Genomic DNA, 19,078 nt, shown 5'->3' with positions numbered 1-19,078 from the left:
TTGCCTAAGTGTTTGTTGTTTTTACCTGAGTGTTCAGGTTCAGCAGGAGTGGGTGCCTCTCCCAAAGACTCTGTGTCAGGTTAGGCCAGCTCTGAATTTTTTCCTTCAGCTGGTTTTTGTGACCACACTCCCATAAATAGCACCTTGAGCCTTTACTACACGGTGGTTATTGATCCTGGTGGATAACAGCCTTTCCTGTAGAAACCAATAGTGTCTCCCACACTTGATTAGGCTGTAAATTATTGGTGATTATTTTCATAACTTTGGACTTGGCTCTAGTTTGTTGTCTTTTTTTGAGGTGAGGAATAGTCATAGTTTATTTTCATAAGAATCTTCTTAAGGCTTATTGATGGGATTTGATTTCAGGGCTCATTTAAATGAGACACATCCTCAAAGCCTTTTCTGAATCAAAGCTTAGAGCTCTCCTAGCATTTCAAGCTTTGCTTTTTTTTAAAAAACTTTTTTTTTTTTCCCCCCACTTCACCTTTTAGCTACAGGATCCTGAGGGCAGAGATGGCGTGATAGGAGTTTCAGCTGTGAGGCTGGGGGAGCTGTGATTGCCAACAGGATGCAAGCTCATGATAAAGCACAGCTCCCTGCACTGCGATAGGTGTTGGCTGCATTTGATCCTGAACCATGCAAAACAAGAGGAACATTGCATTCCTCTGCCTCCCATTCATGTGTTTCACCACAAGGGCTGTTCCCTGGCCATTCCACGGTGAGTGTGAAAGATTAACATCTACAATAGCTGAGCCAAATCCTGGCTGCAGGTAATTATGCAGAAGGTATCTCATCTTCCCCTGGGGTCACTCTTCTACCAAGTGTTTTTACTCAAGCTGCCAGTTTTTGGGGGAGATAAACTCGCTTGAACAAGTCTCCTGAGTTGCAGAGCTGTTAGTATTGGACAGAGCTGGGTGCTCATTTCCTCTTCTACCTGTTCTCTTCTGTGCTCTTGCCAATGAAGAGAAATGCTTTGTGCTTCTTAAACTGCAGTGAGGATGTTCCCATTCCCCACAATATGGAAGCACCAGGGCAGAAAGGCACTCAGCTTTTAAATTTTGGTTTGGAATGCAAAGATGTGCCCAAAACAGCCTCTTCTGTCTCCAGTAATTGTCAGTTTGTTAGATCAAGGGAGCAATGATCACAAAATCCTAGAATGGGTTGGGTTGGAAGGGTGTCAGGGCGTGACATTGCTGGCTGGGTTCTTTTCCCCAGGACTGAGACTGATGAGACAGAGGCTGTTTTCTCATGTTTGGGATCAGTTGTTTATTCTTTCTTTATCTATATTACATAGATACAGAGTACAAGGAGCTCCACACACTGAGATAGAAAAGTGCAAAATGGAGAGCAAAGAATCTCTCCAACATCTTTAATGTGTCTATTTGCCCAATAATCAAATGCCAAGTAAGTTATTTATTTTAGTGACCCAACGACCCGACACCTGTGTGCTGCACTGTGGATTCTTTCATCCAGTCACTCATTATTACCCAGAAACCCTTAGAAAAAGAAGATGAAGAAGGAAAAAGGGGCAATGCCCTGAATCCTCCATCTTGTCTCTTATTCTCTAATATAGCTTAAACATAAAACTCTAACTTTCTCACCCAGTCACTTAAGAAAGCTCTATCTACTCACACACTCACATTCCCAGTTTTTCTGCTCAACTTTAAAGCTGTCTCCATGGTTTTGTGCTGAGCTCAGGGCTCTCTTGGGTGTCAGAGCCAGGACCACAGATAAAGGCCTATTTTCTGTGCCTCTGACCCCAACAGAAGGGACCTTAAGATCATCTCATTCCATCCATTTCCATGGCAGGGACACCTTCCACTATCCCAGGCTGCTCCAAGCCCTGCCCAACCTGGCCTGGAACAATTCCAGGGATCCAGGGGCAGCCACAGCTTCTCTGGGCACCCTGTGCCAGGGCCTCCCCACCCTCACAGGGATGGATTTCCATCTGATATCTCATCTAAACCTCCCCTCTCTCACTTTAGAGGCGCTGCCCCTTGTCCTGTCTTTTCATGCTCTTGTCAAAAGTCCTGCTCCAGCTCCCTTGTATCCTCCTTTATTGATGATGCTTATAGCCTCTTCTTTGGGCTTGCCCTGTTCCACCGTCCACAGAGGAAACCAAAGAACATGTCCAGATCCCTCCAGCAAAGGGGTGAGACTCTCCTCACCCAGGATTTTCACAGGAGCTCTCTACAGCTGTGCCCAGCTCTCCCTGTAGAGCCAGGGCTGAGGAAACGGCAGTCCCTGAGGGGACCTAATGTCAGTGTCAGTTTTGGGATGAAATTAGTCGTGTTCCAGCAGTTCCCATTGCTCTCCACTGCTACAAGCAGAGTCTTGAACTTCCCAGCAGTGCCTGCTGTGAGTGTTGTGGTTCCCTCTCTCAGTGAGATGCAGCCTGTGTTCATGTGAGGAGCAACAGGAAATGGGATTAGGCAGCCTAAAAGTAAGGTTATTTTCCCCTCACTGTTACTTGAAGGACAAAGAAATCAGCTCAGATTATCTGCTCCTCTGAGGGCTTCTGGCTTCATCTTTTTACTGCTATGTTTATTAATCAAATAGAGAAGCAGGAGAAGTTTTGGGATGTGTGGCTCTGCCATCCCAGCTGGTGAGATGAGCAGACTCAAAGCAGAAAATTAGTCCTGCTCCTGCAAAGGGCCCTTTTAAGATGTCTAAAGCTGCATGGACCAATTGTTTTGTATTAACTTGATTTGGCACAGTTTGCTCTGTTGCCTCTTTCATAGAGAAGAGCCGCCTTCCTCCAGAAACTGAAAACCACCAGCATTTTCTAAAAGTGGGCAATGACAAAAGAAAAGGGAAATAGAAAACCAGCCATTAAAAAAAACTCCAAAAACCTTTTAAACACCTGATGAAATACATATCATGCAACCTTCAGGGAACTCAGACAAACCTTGGCATGCTCCAGTCACCAGAGGTGCAAATGGAAATGTAGGAAGTGTGGTGTGAAATTGTAGGACCCTCCTGGTTCTGCAGCCCGCGCCCGGAAAGCGCCTTGGCGTGTTTCTGAAGTGCAGATTTAGCACAGCACCCTGGGAGAGCACATTTCAGTTCCTGCATTTCATTCATTTTTATGCCTTTCTGATGCAGATGCAGCTGAACTGTACCATTGATTCATGTACACACCTCTTTTCCATATAGATGATGACTGCATCAAAGAAGCCAGCGCTCTGAAATAGCACACAGAGAAATACCACAGCAATTCTCATTTGGAGTCTATAGTGGGAGAGCAATTTCCAGAAATGAAGGGCAAGGTTCCTAATCCATAGCAGCTTTTTGCCAGAGAGATGTGGGAGAGAAGAAACAGGATGCATCCTGCATGAATCATCTCTGTAACCACCCTGGATTTATTAACTGAGATTATGAGGAATAACCAAAAATGATTAAAATCTCAAATGTCTGGTGAAAGGCGTCTCCTCAAGCACTGGGTGTTGTGAGATAGTGCCGTAGTCTTCCTGTTGATCTCAAAGACTTGAGGGCTAAAAGGTCAAGTTTTCAAGACCAAATAATTCATTGTTTAAAATGATGAGACAACCGTCATCACCACCTATCAGAGAGGGGTAAAGACATCCCCAGGCCCTGGGATCTTTGTCCTTCCCCAAAACAGGGTGACTACAACCACCCCTTTTCCTTTCCACTCACCAGCTCATCGGTATTTGCACAGCTGCTGCCTCCCACTCCTACCTTAGAGACCCCAAATTCCCCCTTCATTACCACCATCCCCAGCCTGTAGATTCACCCTCACCAAGGTGTTGAGATACGTCCTTTGCATGGAGAATGCCCAGGTTTTGGCAGAGCAGTGACATTTTCTCCTTGAGGTTCTTCCTCCGGGTGTTGCTTTGTGAACCCACCCCTGACTGCCTGGCCAGGAGGAGAGGGGCACAGGCCACCCCCATGCTGGAAGTGGCTTTTCTGTATCCAAAATTATGCTCAGTACTGCATGTTCTGAGCTGCTGCCTTAGATCTTCCCCCAAAACAGTCCCTGAGATCCCAGAAGCTGGGAACTCTGCGAGCTCAGGGGGTGTGAAGGACCCATGGGGTGATCACTGGAAGGAGCAGGACTTTTCTTGCCCTTCAAGTCACATCCCTTCCAGTGCCCTTGCTCCATGTTTCACAAGCTTATTTGTACATTCAAATTCTCCTCAGTTGTGTCCTGGCTACCACAGACTCCAAATCAAAATTCCTGCTCTATCCAGCAAGTCCTGCAGGGCTGTCCTTGGCAGCTGGCTCTTGCAGGCTCCTGGAAGGAAGCTTGGGTTGCTGCTTTCCTTTGCTGATTATCTCCCAATATCAGCTGCAGATCCCTGCCCAAGCTCCCCCTTTCCCTGTCCTAGGATAATTTCACTGTGCAGGAACTCCAGAGCCCTTCCTGCTGTGGTTCAGCCCCGTGAGCTCCCTTTGGGATGCAGGAATTGTGTGGCCCTTCATTTTCCACGTGCTGGCCTGAGTTTCTGCCCACTCCCAGCCTTGTCCAAATCTCCCAGGAGGGAGCTTTGTGGTCCTCAACAGAGAAAGCATCACTGCAGTAAGAAATACTGGAGAATGAGAGTCCAGAGCAGCTCCTGAGTGCCCGGAACAATCTGGGAGAGAAAAGTTTCACTGGGTAACATCAAGAACTCACAGTGAAGCTTGGGGTACACAGCCCTCGTCTCTCTCTGTGGGTCTGTTCCCACACCCTGTTTGCCAGCTGCTGATGGAGAAGTGAGGAGGGAAGCAGAGGTGAAAATATTCCTCCCAGAGGGGTCTGTTTCTCCTTGGGCAGCCGTCAGGATCTGTGGATAACAATGTGTTTCCTCTGTATTTTAGAGGGGCCAAGAGAGGCAGGGAAGCTCAAAACTAAATCACCAGCCAGGTCATTTCCACTTCATGCTGTCAGAGCTCAGGCAGAGGGAAGAGAAGGGCTGTTTGTTGGCTTTTCCCTTCCCAGCTCAACAGGCACAGTGATACTTCAGCATCCTGGAAAACACAGAAGAGGTGGGTGGCTCTACCCAGGAGCAAAACAGCTTAAATTGTAGCACTTAAAGACAGGGACATCCTGTCAACATGAGGGCTTCTGTATAAACCAGCCAAGGGGTGAGAAATCTGGGAGGGATTTGCCAGGCAGAAGAGTGGGTGAGGAAATCCTGGGACCAAGGACTGGAAAGGGCACTGAGAGACCAGGCAGCCTCTCCGTGGTCTGCATGGCTCAGCTCTGGGATCTGCATCCTTGAAGGCTCTCCCCACATTCAGGGGTGTTCATCTGGAGAGGCTGGATACCCACTCCTTGCTATTTTTAAACCTGAATGTTAATATCTTTAATTGCCAGAGCTCCAGGAAGAGAGCCAGAGCTAAAAAGTATCTACTAAGAAACTGCCAAGAAATACTGTTAAACAGGATCTAGGAAAAAAGCCAGGCACAAAAATTTATGATCTTTATCTCTGCAATAATAATTTCTCAGTGGTCAACCGAGGAGCAGAACAAAGGTCACTGGTTTTGTATCAGCTGGAGTTTGTGAAATCCTTTGTTTCCTTCCCTGTGAGTTTGTCCTGTGGGTCTCCTGCCGAGACCCTACAAATGAACACAAAAACCTAACAGTCCAGACTGACCCATTTGTCCCCATTCTTTCCCCAAGACACAAAAACTCCACAGTTCCAAGTCAGAGGCCTTCCCAGCACTGGAAAAAGCCCAGCCTGGATCCTCATGCAGGGAAGAAGCATGTTTTGCCTCGTTTATTAAACAAGATATCCATGGGAATGGTCCAGTGAACTTCTGTGTTGCTAAACCCACCTCGCATGAACAGTCACGTTGATTTTATCTAAGAATTTGCATTTGCACAGATGCAAGAACCACCCTCATCTCAGGTTTCCTTCTTTCCAGCATAATGGGGGACAAGCAAGGGACCCATGAAGACCTCTGCAAATAAATTAAAGGAGAAGAGGCTCTCTTTTTATTATTATTTCCTGGTTATATAGTGGAAACAATTCGAGGCAAAATATACACAGTTTGCTTCTTGACATTGCTGCCAAGATTCCCAACTTTACAATGAGGATCAAATTTCAGAATACTTCCAAACCAACCCCCACAAAAATTAATTGACTATCCAGGAAACTCTTGGCTTTGGATGTTGTTTATTTTTAAGGTAAAGTTCTGATCCCAGTGACTGCGGAGGGAAACTTTGAAAATATGATCTCTGTGAGCCTTAATGACTCAGAGGGTGGGATTCAGTGCCCACACACCAGAGCCTGGTGCCATCTGAGATGCCCTTGTGTATCTGAGACATCCCACAGTGCTGGCAAAGGGACACAGAGCTGAGGGAAGACGAGCAGTCCTCAGAAGCAAGAGCTGGAGTCTGGGGCTGGATACCCCAGAGCTTCTAACTTGGCTCTGGGAAATGGTGTTTAGACAGCCAAATCCAGCCCTAACGCACACATATAAAATATATATAATCAAATCAATCAGCCACTCAATCAATCACAGGAGATACTTCCAGATCTTCGGGTTTCAAGTCAGCTCTGGAGGCAATTTAAGCAGTATTTCAACACTCAGGACTGTGTTAGAAACACACTATTCGCTTCACTGACACTTCCAAGCATGCTGAAGCACTCAGCTGGCCCAGGCTCCCTGCTCCCACCCTTGCTGCTCACGTCCTCTTCTCCATCCTCTGTTCCTTCTGCAGCTCTACCACAGATTGCCAGAGAAAAAGCTGAGGATTTTTTATATTATTTTTTTTTTCCAAAGGAGAGGTGTGCAAAAGGCAGGAGGCAAAGACTTTCCACTGGGCAGAGCTGTGACGAGGTTTATGGTGCCCTGAGGGGTAATAGAAGGGGCTGGCACATCAACCACCAGCAGCTCTGGGGCAGCATTACCTCAGAAAGTCAGCGCCCTCACTGACAGGATATTTTTAGTTTACCCAGTGTATTTAAATCATCATGGAGTACATTAAAATTATAGTAATTATCCCACCTTCTCATGTGGGATTCTGGGAGGTGATGGATTGGTGGATCGTGTGCTCGTTGGAGTCATCTTTGGTGAGGTCCTTCTGCAAAACAGAATAGTTTTGTTTTCCCCATTTCACAGCTGCAGCACTGCTGGCCCATTAATGGCTGTCATTTGAACACTGGGATCTGTTCACAAACCACCCTTCCCTCTCCAGCAGCCCAGAGCCGACACAACCCCCGTGACACCAACTCCTTCAAAACAAAAATGCATTTACACGCTCCTGGGGCTGTGAGCTTCCACATGCAGGCGAGGCTGATGTTTTCTTCATGGCAGTATTTAACCTCTGAATCATTTCTGCTTTCCCCTGCGTGGCTGCACTGTGGGGAAGTGCAGGGAAACCTGATTGTGCCCCAGCCCCTGCTCTCATCTCGCTGCCCCACCAGTGCAGGCAGGAGAAGGGGATTTTTTTTCACTGCAGCAGCAGCAGCAGCAGCTTTGGAAAAGAACTGTGAAAAAATGCAACTTTTTTCACAGGGAAAAAAAAAAATATATTCTTTCCCAGATCAGAAGCTTCATGTTTCTGATTGCAAAGAAAAAAAAATAGGGAGGGATTGAACAGAACAATCTTGACAAAGAAATAATTTCCCTTAAAAACTGTCATCACCAAATTCTGGATAATCTCCATTTTTAAACCCTCTGTTGAAGGACAGTGCATCTGATTTCAAGATAAGGTCTCTTCTTTTTTGTTTCTTTTCAGGAAAACAGGAATATTTGTCTTAAGAATGGTTCCTGAAACTTCTTGATGGATCAAAGGTAGGGAGAAGTCCCCAGCATCTCTCTTGGTGGAGTGGCAGGTTTCTGCCAAGCCTTGATCTGTTCCCCAGCCTAGAGTGGCCTTGGAGGCTCCCCCAGCCCAGCAGGACCTTGCAGGTCCCTCCAGCCCTCGGGATCCCAAAGCACTGTGGCAGCTCTGAATCCCTGTGGGGTGTGAGGAGCCCCCCCGTCCTCCTCTGCACATGGGGAACCTTGCCAGCATCTGGCCATTCCCCTGCCTCACACCCATGTTCTCTGGCCCCTTCCCAGCTCCTCCAGCAGCATGTTCCTCATTATTTACTTTCTCTAAATGCTGCAGAAAAATGCTGCTTCTCCTGAATACTAAGTAAGGAAGGGGGGGAAAAAAAAAAAGCTCATTCCCTTGCTGGACTGTGTTTGTTCTGTGGTTTGAAGCTCGCTGTTGCTGCTGAAAGCCTTTTTGACCCTTGTAGGTATTTGATCCAAGTGACCCCTGGTGTTTGGGGCACTGATACAGTCCCACACCGAGCTTGTTCTTGCACAGATCTTAAATATCTGTGCATCCATCTATCCATACATACAACCACCTTCCTCTCTCTCTTGCTCTCTCTCCTTCCAGCGCTATCTGATCAGTTCTTGGCTTTCCCTACACTTCTTTCATCGAATTAATATCTTTCCCCTGAGGATGTGTTCTTCTCCCAGGTTTTCTCTTTTTACACCCTGTCATTTCCCTCTCCCTCCTGCTTCCTTCTGACCCTCTCCCCTTCCCTCCACGCTGCCAGTTTCAAGTTGCCTTGTGTACCCAGCATAAAGCAATAAATATATATGTTTATATATATATATATGTCTTGAAATGGGATGATTTCCACTACTGTAAGGAGTCTGGCCCATTAATTTCAATAGTGGAGCTGACAGCCCAGGCCTGGAGTCTCATTGCCTGGTGACACATGAGCACAGCTGCTCGAACTTGACAGGGAACTGTTTCCAGCACCCCGGCTGCACATCTGCAGGAGGAAGGAAATTCTTTCTGTAGCACTGGAAAAAATAAAGCTGCCTAGATTTCCCTCCCTCCCCCCCGCCCCCAGATGATGATATTCATCATTCAAACGTTTCAGCTGAGTGGGTGTTTAATTCAGAGTTTGGAGGGGGACGTTTGTGGTGTGTTACGAGCTTTGCTGTTGAGCCTTTGTTGCAGCCAAGGTGTTGCTGCTTTTACCAAGGGCTTCTCCAAAACCTCTCAGAGCACCAGCTACATCCAGCAATGCTGGGGACACTGATGTTCTCAGAACCAGCTGCTGGATTAAAACAGAGGATGGGTCTTGCCTCTATGAGGTTTTTATTTTGATAAATTAGAGCGGGGGGAAAGCAGAGGGATTTATCTGACTCTAGAAGGACTTGAACAGACAATGCCAGTTATGGGTTGAGTTCTGGTCTGAGGCATCACTGGGGGCTTAAGGGCTTTGAAGGTGGTGAAAGGCCTAGAGGGGAAGGCATATGAGCAGCTGAGGTCACTTGTCTTATTCAGCCTGGAGAAGAAGAGACTGAGAGGAGACCTGACCAGTGTCTGCAGCTCCCTCCTGGGGGAAGAGGATGGTCAGGTACTGATCTCCGCTCTCTGGTGACCAGAGACAGGACCTGAGGGAACAGCTGGAGCTGTGCCAGGGGAGGTTTCGGTTGGATATCAGGAAAAGGTTCCACCCTCAGAGGATGTTTGGGCACTGGAGCAGTCTCCCCAGGGGTGATCATGGCCCCGAGGCTGGCAGAACTCAATGCTCCCAGGCACAGGGACTGATTCTGTGGCCTGTCCTGTGCAGGACCAGCAGTTGGACTCGATAATCTTCGTGGGTCACTTCCAGCTCAGGATGTTCTGTGATTCCATGATTTTACGACCAGCTTTGCTGATGGGACCCAGAAGACTGCGTCAGCAAAGCTTCAGGAATTGACTCAAACTTTTCAGGGTTTTGCTTCCAGCTGTGCCAGGAAAATGTTTTCATTAAGAGAAAAAACCCCTCCAGCTTCTCTTCCTCAGAGTAAGCTGTGCATTCTCACCCTCCACATCCTCAGGTACCCAAAAGGACTGAGATACCTGTGGGAGAGGTTTTGTGCTGCAGCCCTTTGGTGACCTGTGCTGCCACATTTCACCCTGCATGTGATCTCCTTCTCAGACAGAAGGAGGAGAAGGACCATAAATGCCACTCATGGGATGCAGCCATCTGGGATTATCTTTAGTCCAAACCTTATGGGAAAAAGAGAGGGCCATGGAAGAAACAGAGCTGTTACTTTCAATAGGACAGCAAGAGAAGCCAAGTCTGCAGGATGGACTGTATCCTCCTCTCCCTCAGAGTACAAACCAATGTTTTCAATCTCTGATGTTGCTTTCCCATCTTTCTGAGCAAAAATCAGGTGCTGAGGATATTGACCTGTCACTATTTATATAATTCTTGCTTTGCCTGGAAATGGAGGATGAGCACAGGTCTAGACGTGTCAAAAGTGTCAGAAAGTGCATTAAACTCTGGGCAACTCGAGGTGAGACACTGAGAGCTTTGGGCTGGTTTTGGAGGGTAATCAGCTGCTTTAATGTGGAGAAAAATCAAATAGCTGCAACTGAAGTTGTGGGGCTGGAATTCAGATGATATTTAGAATACCAGTGAGGAAATATATAAGGAAAAGTCACCCCAGTCTACTGTGTTGCCAAGATCTCCCTGGATTAGGTCTTGGAAAGTGGAATTTTTACACAGTTCCTGCTGAAGGAGAACAAACTCAGTCACAGACCTTATTTCTGAGCACAGGCTGAAGTGTAAAGATATGAGCAACTGTTGAAGTTGGCCCTGCTTTGAGCAGGGGGTTGGATTGGATTATTTCCAGAGGTCTCTTCCAACCAGATTTTTTCTATGATTCTGTGGTTCTATGCTGACATTTGCTGTATCTAGGTGCAAGCTGAATTCTGTGGCTGCTAAAATAGAGTGGGCTAAAGAGTTTTGACCTTTAGGTCAGAGATCTTGTGGGAGACCTCATCCACCCACACTCCTGTCAGGCTCTGGTTCCCTCTTCTTGGTGAAGAGAGAATTTGTACCAAATAGGTTTGGCAGTGCCTTGTACTATAGATACTATGGGCTTTTTTTTTTTTTTTTTCCTAAAAAGAGACAAATCTGGTCTAAAAAGATCTTCTTTCAGAAGTCTGTTGGAAAGGCAAAAGCAAGAACATTTCTCTGTAACTGAATAACCAAGCTCCAAGAGCCAGTGGACTGATCCAGGGTACATATTTGCATTCAATAATAAGGTCATTTATTGCACCTTGTGACCTACTGAAACATGAACAAGGGTTTTCCTTTCCCTGTATTTCACTGAGTAGCCTTGCAACACTACCCCAGACATTTGAGATGATGAGCTTGGATTTTCCAGAGAAAACTCCAACCTCTTTTGTGGCTTTCATTTTGTATCCTTCCTAGAGCAGCAAATGTCCTAGTCCAGGTGAGAAGTCAAAAGTGGGAGGGAAAGAAAATTATTTTCCTTAATATAGTTAAGAAAACATAGGTTTTGTGATGCTGAGACAGCCTGGGAAGGTGATGGCCAATATTTTACAAATACCAGTGCTGAGCCAAACTCTGCATTAACAGCTTCAAGGGTCTCTGTCCAGGCATCCCTTTCTTCTTGGTTTGGTTCAGAGCAGGGAATTAGGTGTTTCTAGATTGTTCTCCTGCCTCATGGGTGGTTTGGGGCTGAAATGATTCAATCCCAACTTGTGGTGGTGGTGAGCTGGACCCTTGTTGGGAAATCTCTTGACTAATCCAGATGGATCCCAGTGTAGTCCCAGGGGCAGGTGTCCAAATGATCCCACAAAAGTCTTCTCAGCCACATTTTCAGGTTGCATCCCCATTCCCACCACCTTTAAAAGAATATTTATACACCCTGCCTTCTCTGGCTGCTTCTTGCACAAATGTAGCCCTCCTGGGTGTGCTGAAATATAATTCTCTTAAACCTGCAGTTCCCAGGAGTCCAGTTCTGTGATTTTGGAGCCACATGACAAGAAGAAGCAGCCTGTCCTCCCCTCTGAGCCTTTTGTCCCAGCCCACAAGCACAGCCAGTCCATGGCCCTGCTTTCCCCAGAAGATGGGATGATGTTTATCCAACTGGCTAAAAGGGTTCAGACAAGAACAGGTGGCTCATGCTGTAGAAATGAGTCCTTCTCTCCACAAAGGGAGCTTTCCATGACCTATCCTTCAGCAGACATCCATGATGTGGCCATCTAAAGGCTGGTGAGATGAACCCTAGTCCAAATGCACAGAGAGATTCCCCCTGGGACCTGGGAGAGGAGAATGGCCACATTCTTTCCCATCCTTGCTTTCAACTCATTTGAGCTTGTTTGGTTATTGCAGAGCAATAAAATAAATGTATGGCTTCTCCCTTGCTCTGTCTCTGACTTTGAATAGGACTCTGAAAGACACAGCAGGAATGGACTTGGGCTGCCTTAAAACACAGATCACATGGTAAATTATTTATTTGCCTGTTTATACTCTGCAATAAAAAAATACACAAACAAAACCTTCCCCTTCCCCTCTTAAATGTCCCGATTTATGTGCGTAGATAGTTTACTCAACCCCCAGCTCAGTTTGTTTGGATCATACTCGGCATCTGAACAATTTGCAAGCACTTGGAGAGCTCCAGGGGCACAAATTAGTGCTGGTGCCCCTGGTCCTGCAGAGAGGGAGCTGAGGAACCTTTGGACCCAGCTCCTTGCCAAGGTCACAGGCAGAACAGGATTTCAGGTCCAGAAGAGCAAACGTGGGAAGATCTGCAGAGGATCTGAACTTTGCAGGACCAAAGTCCAGAGGCTGTGCCCTGCCTTGCATCGTGTTTGTTACTCTGGCTGATACACCCTCCTTTTTCTTCAGAGTTTCTTGGGTCAGGAGAAGATTCTCTATACAAATTTGCAGCCAGTGCAGGATAACAGGACCTTTCTCTTGAGTAACACCCATCTTGCAACTCCCTTCCTAATCTAAATGCTGAAGAAAGCACAGGCAGAGTTTTCCTGACTTTGGCACTGATTGTGAGCTGGGATACACTCAGTGAGTGATGGATTTTACAGTGATGCGTAGGGTGAGGTAAATCCCACCAGGACAGAGAAGGTTTTGAAAATGGGCATTGCCCATGAGTCTCACAGGGCAGATTTTGTCCCAGAATTAATGTGGATTGTAGACATCACCTTGATATGCAAAAGCAGGTTGGAGGTTTCACTTACTGTCCAGCTGGAAGAGTCCATCCCATGAGTCTGTGCCATGGGGAAATGCTGCAACATAACTTGTCTCTTAATCACCTGAAGTGAGTGCTCGGGACATCCAGCTGGGACTGAGAGCTGAGCTTCACATGAGGAAGGACAGAATCAACTTTCTGAGCTGAAAGGAAGATAAAATAGTGTTTTGGTGAGAGATCACGTTGAAAAGCAGGTCAGAGAGAGCAGTCAGCCTGTTGATAGTCAATCAGCTCCTCTTGCTCAGTGCTTTCAGAGCACCTGACAGCATGTGATGTGCTTGCCCCCACAACTCACTATGGGGCTGTCACAGGCAAGGAGAAAGCCGTGGTGACTGCCTTCCTCAGGTCTGCCTTCATCTGTGTTTTCCCAGCTCAAATCTGACCTTTTCTTCCCTTTAAGTCAGCTGCCTGTACAGACCTGCTGAGTGCTGTGGGGACAGGATGCTGATTTGGGCACTGCTGGTCCAGATTTACCAGCTCCACCATTTAAAATGATGACTCCAATCCCACCCTCCAGAAATCTGGGTGTTCCCATTTATCAGAAATGGTCCTTCTAAATCTTCAATACTGACCCTTTTCTTCATCCCTATGGGAACCTAAAACATTCCCCCCACAAAAAATGAAACTTTAAAGGGCCTGGTAATTGCCTGACCCCAGGGAAATGAAAGAAAAGCAACAAACCTTATGGGTTTGCCAAGGAGAGATGGAGATGTGTTTTCTTTTGTGTCTGGTCAATGGTACCTAAAATGCCACATCCACCAGAGACATGCAACTCTTGATGAAGTCTGAAGGAGAATTGACCTGAGGGTTGAAAGTGCTGCCCTTTCCTTGTTCTGTTTAACTGCACCTCTTTCTGAGCAAAGAGAACTTGCTGACAATTTTCAGAAATGCATTTCTTCTGCTTCCCCATTTTCTGCTCATACAAAGGCTATTCTATGTTTTTATAGTGACTTCAGTCACTATAGCTACAAGAACATGATTGGTACCTTGATATTTGAGCTTTAGTGTCCTTGCTGTGCACATTGGGATTCAGCTCTTAGCCACTGAGTTCTTTAAAATTATGTCAGCTTTAAAAATTGTGGTAGCACTAATGTTACTGCTAAAATTTTGACAAGCTTCAAAAATAAGCATGACAACAAATTCAGGTCTGATGTGGCTGTCTGAAACTTTCTCTAGGATCTCCATATTCCTGCCAGACATGGCCACTTCTGTGTTTTTTGCCTTGGCTGGTGATTCCAGGAGGGAGATGTTGATGGACAGGCCACCAGGAAAGTACAAGTAACCTCTGTGGTCACACCCAGGAGCACAGCTCACACCTCTGCCATGGGACAGGACAGGGGTTGCAGAGCACCTTCCTCAGGCTGAGAGGAGCCACCAAAAACAGGGCAGTGATTTCCTTCTGAGGAGCATCATTGCCTAAGTCCTCAGCACACACAAGGGCCTAAATTCAGGTAATCCACGGGGGTTCCACATGTAGCTATTCCTCAGTCTGAAGGTGACTGTACCCAGGGAAGTGTGGGCTTTGTTGTTAATGTTCTTCATGGGAACCTCTGCTGAGAAAGGTCCTCTGGTCCAAAGCAGACCTTGCCAATCTCCAGCTGTAGGAAGCATCTACGTGCCTGTGCTCAGAAGCATCTTATTTGGTTTATCTACTTTGTAGATGTCTACCTCTAAGCTTTTCAACCTGAACATTCTTATTTTTTTTTTACAATTCAGATCTGGCTAACCAGTCTGGGCAATGGAGACTAGCACACAATTCACCCTGGAGTTGGCATCTGAGCCAGAGCAGATGAATCATGTTTTCAAAGTGCCTGTTTCAGTCCACTGACTGAAGGAGGGACCTGGGACAATGAGTTCAGAGACAGACAGGGGTGCTGGAGCCATCTCAGGAGAGGTGAGTGGGATGTAATCTCTGATTTCTGAACCATCCCCACCTTTACCTGTGTGAATGAACAGGGCAGAGCTGCACACACAGCTCGGGAGGGATCCTCTCCACGCTCACACTGGTGGGCACTGGAGCCCACAGGACTGCTGTGGGTGGCAGTGAACACCTCGCTGCCACCTGGAAGCCAGGCTGAGAACCAGAAGCAGATGGGAAGATGTGAGACCTACATTAATAATGATTTGAATGCCTGATCTCTACAAAAGGCTTCTCATCCATCAGCAGATCTCAGCGTGTCTGAGGAGTTACCAGTGATCAGTTTGCAGCCAAACAAGTACCAGTTGGCACCACGTGTGTCTCCTGAGTAGACCAGACTAAAACCAGCCTTCAAATGCACAGTTTTGGAGTCACATCTGGAGGTTGTCTGGATGCAAATTCAGAGCAGGTCTGGGATCAGACTAGGCATGGCCTGAGGCACAAGACACATGCCAGAGACAACTTCATGTTGGGTTTCTCTTTTTTTTCTCTTCCATGACAATCTCCTGGCCCTTTTTCTACCTCCTGGGGCAGGACCTGTCCTGCCATCTCTCTGCCTGTTCTCCACCCTCCTCTCACTGAAATTGTTGCCTGGTTGGGGACTCAGACTGGAGAAAAGACATTTCTCTTTGAGAACAGCCTCTCCTTGGGCTGTTCAGTGGATTCTGAACTTCTCCACCTTCTCACTGAGAGAGGCATAAAATTTTAGCACATCAGATGAAAAGCCTCATTTAAAACCAGCATGACCTGGGGGCCTCTGTGTATCCCAGAGCCCTGCCTGCCTTGCCACGTGTGTGCTTCCCTCTCAGCCCAGCGTTCCAGACGCATTCCCAAGGCACGGGCAGCCGTGACAGCCTCGGCAGATCCAAAGTGTGTTTGCACAACTGCTGCAGCTGCACAGGCCCCCGTGGCCAGGCACACAGAGCCTGTTGCACACCCAGAGTTCAGCTGTGGCAAGTACCAGCAGCCCAGTGGAGCCATCCAAGCCCGTGGAAAGCCTGGCAAGGTGGATGCAATCCGGAAAAATGCCTTTCTTCATCTGCCCCTTTGTGCTTATCGATCGGAATATTAATAAAAACTTGTTCAAAGCTCCCTCGGCTTCCCAGATTACTTGGGAATAGTCCAAGGCTTTAGCCCCAGCCATGCTTGTAATGAGGGGACTTGGGGATCAAAAGCATTTTAAAATGGCCTTGCTAATCAATCATCAACAATCAGGTAAATTAAGCCCTGCAGTCTTTCCTCGGCGAGCAAGGGATCTGCCGGACGTGTCCTTAATGAGCAGATTCCTATCCCCTTAATATTCCTTAATACCTTTCTGGAGGAAATGAACCACAGGGAGACTTTGTTGGTGGAATGAGAGGAATGCAGATAACCGTGGGCCTTTGCTTTCTCACACTGAGGGCTGAGAAAACCCCAGCTGGACAAGGGATGTTAGGCACGGCAGGGAAATTTCCTTCCCGAGATCCTGATAACGCTCCTGATAACTCCTTTGCCCACTGCCATGGCCAAAAGTGTTTGTTTTCCTTCTCATGGCCAAACTGAGCCCTTTCCTTACTCATCTCCTCCGAGGATCATGTCCATCTGTGCTGAGGGCTTGCTTCCTAAACCCACCAGGAAGAGGGGCACGTGCCCAAGGTAATGGCCCTGAAAGCAGATTCCTGGTAATTATTAACACACAAAAGGCAATGCAAATATCCCAGGGAGGCAGTGAAGCCTGGCTCATCCTGGGGCTTTATTGGGATTGCTGGCATTGGTCACCTTTTTCCATAGTAGGAGGCATGGCTCGTTCTCCAGCTCCCTCTGGGAGGTCCTTAATGAGTCCCTCTGGGGCTCAGGTTGTGCCAGGGGAGGTTTAGGTTAGAAAGACTGAAAGGGCAGTCAGGCCTTGGAACAGGCTGCCCAGGAAAGTGGTGGAATCACCACCCCTGGAGGTGTTCAAAAGCTGTGGGGTGGTGAGCAGGGTGGTGCTGGACTAATGGTTGGACTCGATGGTCTTGGAGGTCCTTAGTCACCGTAGTGATCCAATGATTCTATGACTTAGGACATGGGACATACCCCCTGTGTGTCTTCCTCTCTTCCTGTGGCACATTTTACTTTTATTTTTGGTCTTCAGTGTGTGAAGAAGGGGTTAGGAAGAGTTTTGTGGCCTGTAGTAAGCCTCAGCTATGGGATGATGGATTCTGCAGGCCTTCTGTGCCCACACACACCTCTCACACTACTGTAACCCACCCTAAAAATCAAGACACCAGCACTCCTTGGCAAGTTTCAGAAGAGGGGGAACTTCTAAGCATGGAAATCGTACCCATGTACAACCAGTATCTGTGTGGAAAAGGATGGGGCTCACGAGAAGGTGATGGTAAATTTACCATGAGAAGGTAAATTCAGGTGGGTGCAGACACAAATCATTTGGATTCTTTGGGAACATCACTGGAACATCACCAAGTTATGTGTAGGGAAGCTGTTGTTCCTACATGTTAGGATTGTCCAGGTCTGAACACCAGGAGAGGACCCGGACTCGATGCTACATTGCAGGGATGTTTTCCAGGAGGGAGCACAGGCGTAGGCAGAGGATTTCAAGGAGATCTAATTCCTCGGAAGAGAGTCCAGCTCGGCAGTGTTTTACCTCTGGAGGGTGATGGCACAGCAATCAGCACACGCAGCGTTTAGCGGGGGTGGGAAGGAGGAGCGGATCCCAGCTGGGATGGAGAGTCCAGGCAATCACAGTGGCCTGGGGACCCCCTTCTCCTGCCTCTCCTGAAGCATCCATGGTCTGTTCCTCCTGCACAGCCACTCAGGAGAAAAGGGGATTTATGAGATTCTGTCCACAGGCAGCGAAAGCCGCTATCGATTACTGCAAGGCTCTTAAATGAGAGTAATTCACAGCCCTCTTCAGTTTGGAAGGCAAGCTCTAATTTAATATCATTATGTCTTCATGCCCCCACACATTCCACTGTCTCATTCACTGAGCTTTTATTGGGCTCTGGATAATTTATGGCTAGATATACTGCCTTTTATCTGACCTATTTTTAGCTATTCTTGCTTTTTACATATTTTTTTTTCCCTGCCATCACAACTGGCAATTAAAGTAAAAAGATTAAAAAAAAAAAAAAAAAAAAAAAGATAAAGTTCCACCCAGTTTTAACCTTTATTTCTTCTCTTTTGTGTGCTGGAGGATGCTTTTGTTATTGCCACAGCGTTTCGAAGACAGGAGTTAACAATAAAAACAGTTCCCACAGATTTTATTTCTTTCTGTTTTTCTTCATTTCAACAAAGTGCAAAGTGACTTCGACCCAGCGACTGAGCACTCCTAGCTCATTCCATTTCCCTTCTGTAATTGAGGTCCAGAAACTTTCAGAGACTTTTCCTGCAAGAATTCAGGTGTCCTCAGTTCTCAAGAGCTTCAAAGGAGGTTGATGATGGACACTCCCAAGGCTGGACCCCAACGTTTTCAAAGCTCTTTGATTCAGAAGGAAAAACATGGACAACTTGTACCTAGGGGTCTGTGTGGGTGTGCTTTTTTCTTTGTTTTTTTTTTTTTAATAAGAAATGCTTGGTTTCTGATAATATAAATATAAATAATGTTTCAGGTTTATCATTTAATTCTACAGGAGTAGAATATACACTGCACATAGTTTTATTTATAATTGGCATGTTATTATTTAAATGTTTCATACTTGAATAAATTGGAATTATTTATCTGGAAGAGCTGAAGAAATTAAAGAAATATTTCAGACTTTGAAGGCTGAAGATGTCCTTGTGCCCCTGAACCTTTGTTCATTTTTTCCAGTAATAACAGTTGATCTGCCTTTAAAAAAAGCAACCAAGCCACTCCAGATATCTATTTTTCATGCTGTTTGGATTACAAGTAAGGCCACATGATGGTGTAAATCACTCCCACTGACTTCAAAGCTCTTATTTCCTTAACTTTTTCCACTAAAAATTCTGCTCCATCAAATGTCTCCTTGGGGAAGAGTTTGGCCTTTCGCTCCCAGGCTGCAAGCCTTGGGTGCTGCATCCCCTGAGCTCTCCTCTGCTCCCCAGGGATTTTCCTGGGCTGGGATGTCCAGCCAGCAGCTCTCGGGGTTGGGGATGGAGAGGAGGGTGGTGGCACTGCTGTGGCAGTGGGGACAGGCAGGGACACACCAGGAGCAGTTTGGGCAAGGGCACTGTGTCACCAGCACGCTG

General features: G+C 46.8%; 1 long non-coding RNA gene across 1 annotated transcript; it reads left to right on the top strand.

The window, feature by feature from the left end:
• Nucleotides 1–491: 491 nt before the first annotated feature.
• Nucleotides 492–7,499, top strand: LOC111925541 (uncharacterized). The gene is made up of 2 exons (XR_002862286.2): nucleotides 492–718; nucleotides 3,157–7,499. It is a non-coding gene; the product is annotated as an uncharacterized LOC111925541 (long non-coding RNA).
• Nucleotides 7,500–19,078: the final 11,579 nt, after the last annotated feature.

Source organism: Cyanistes caeruleus, chromosome 1 (genome assembly GCF_971803275.1).
Source record: "Cyanistes caeruleus chromosome 1, bCyaCae1.hap1.1, whole genome shotgun sequence".
Taxonomy (NCBI): Eukaryota; Metazoa; Chordata; class Aves; order Passeriformes; family Paridae; genus Cyanistes; species Cyanistes caeruleus.
The sequence above is the reverse complement of the archived record's forward strand: the minus strand, read 5'-3'. Positions and strand labels throughout refer to the sequence as shown.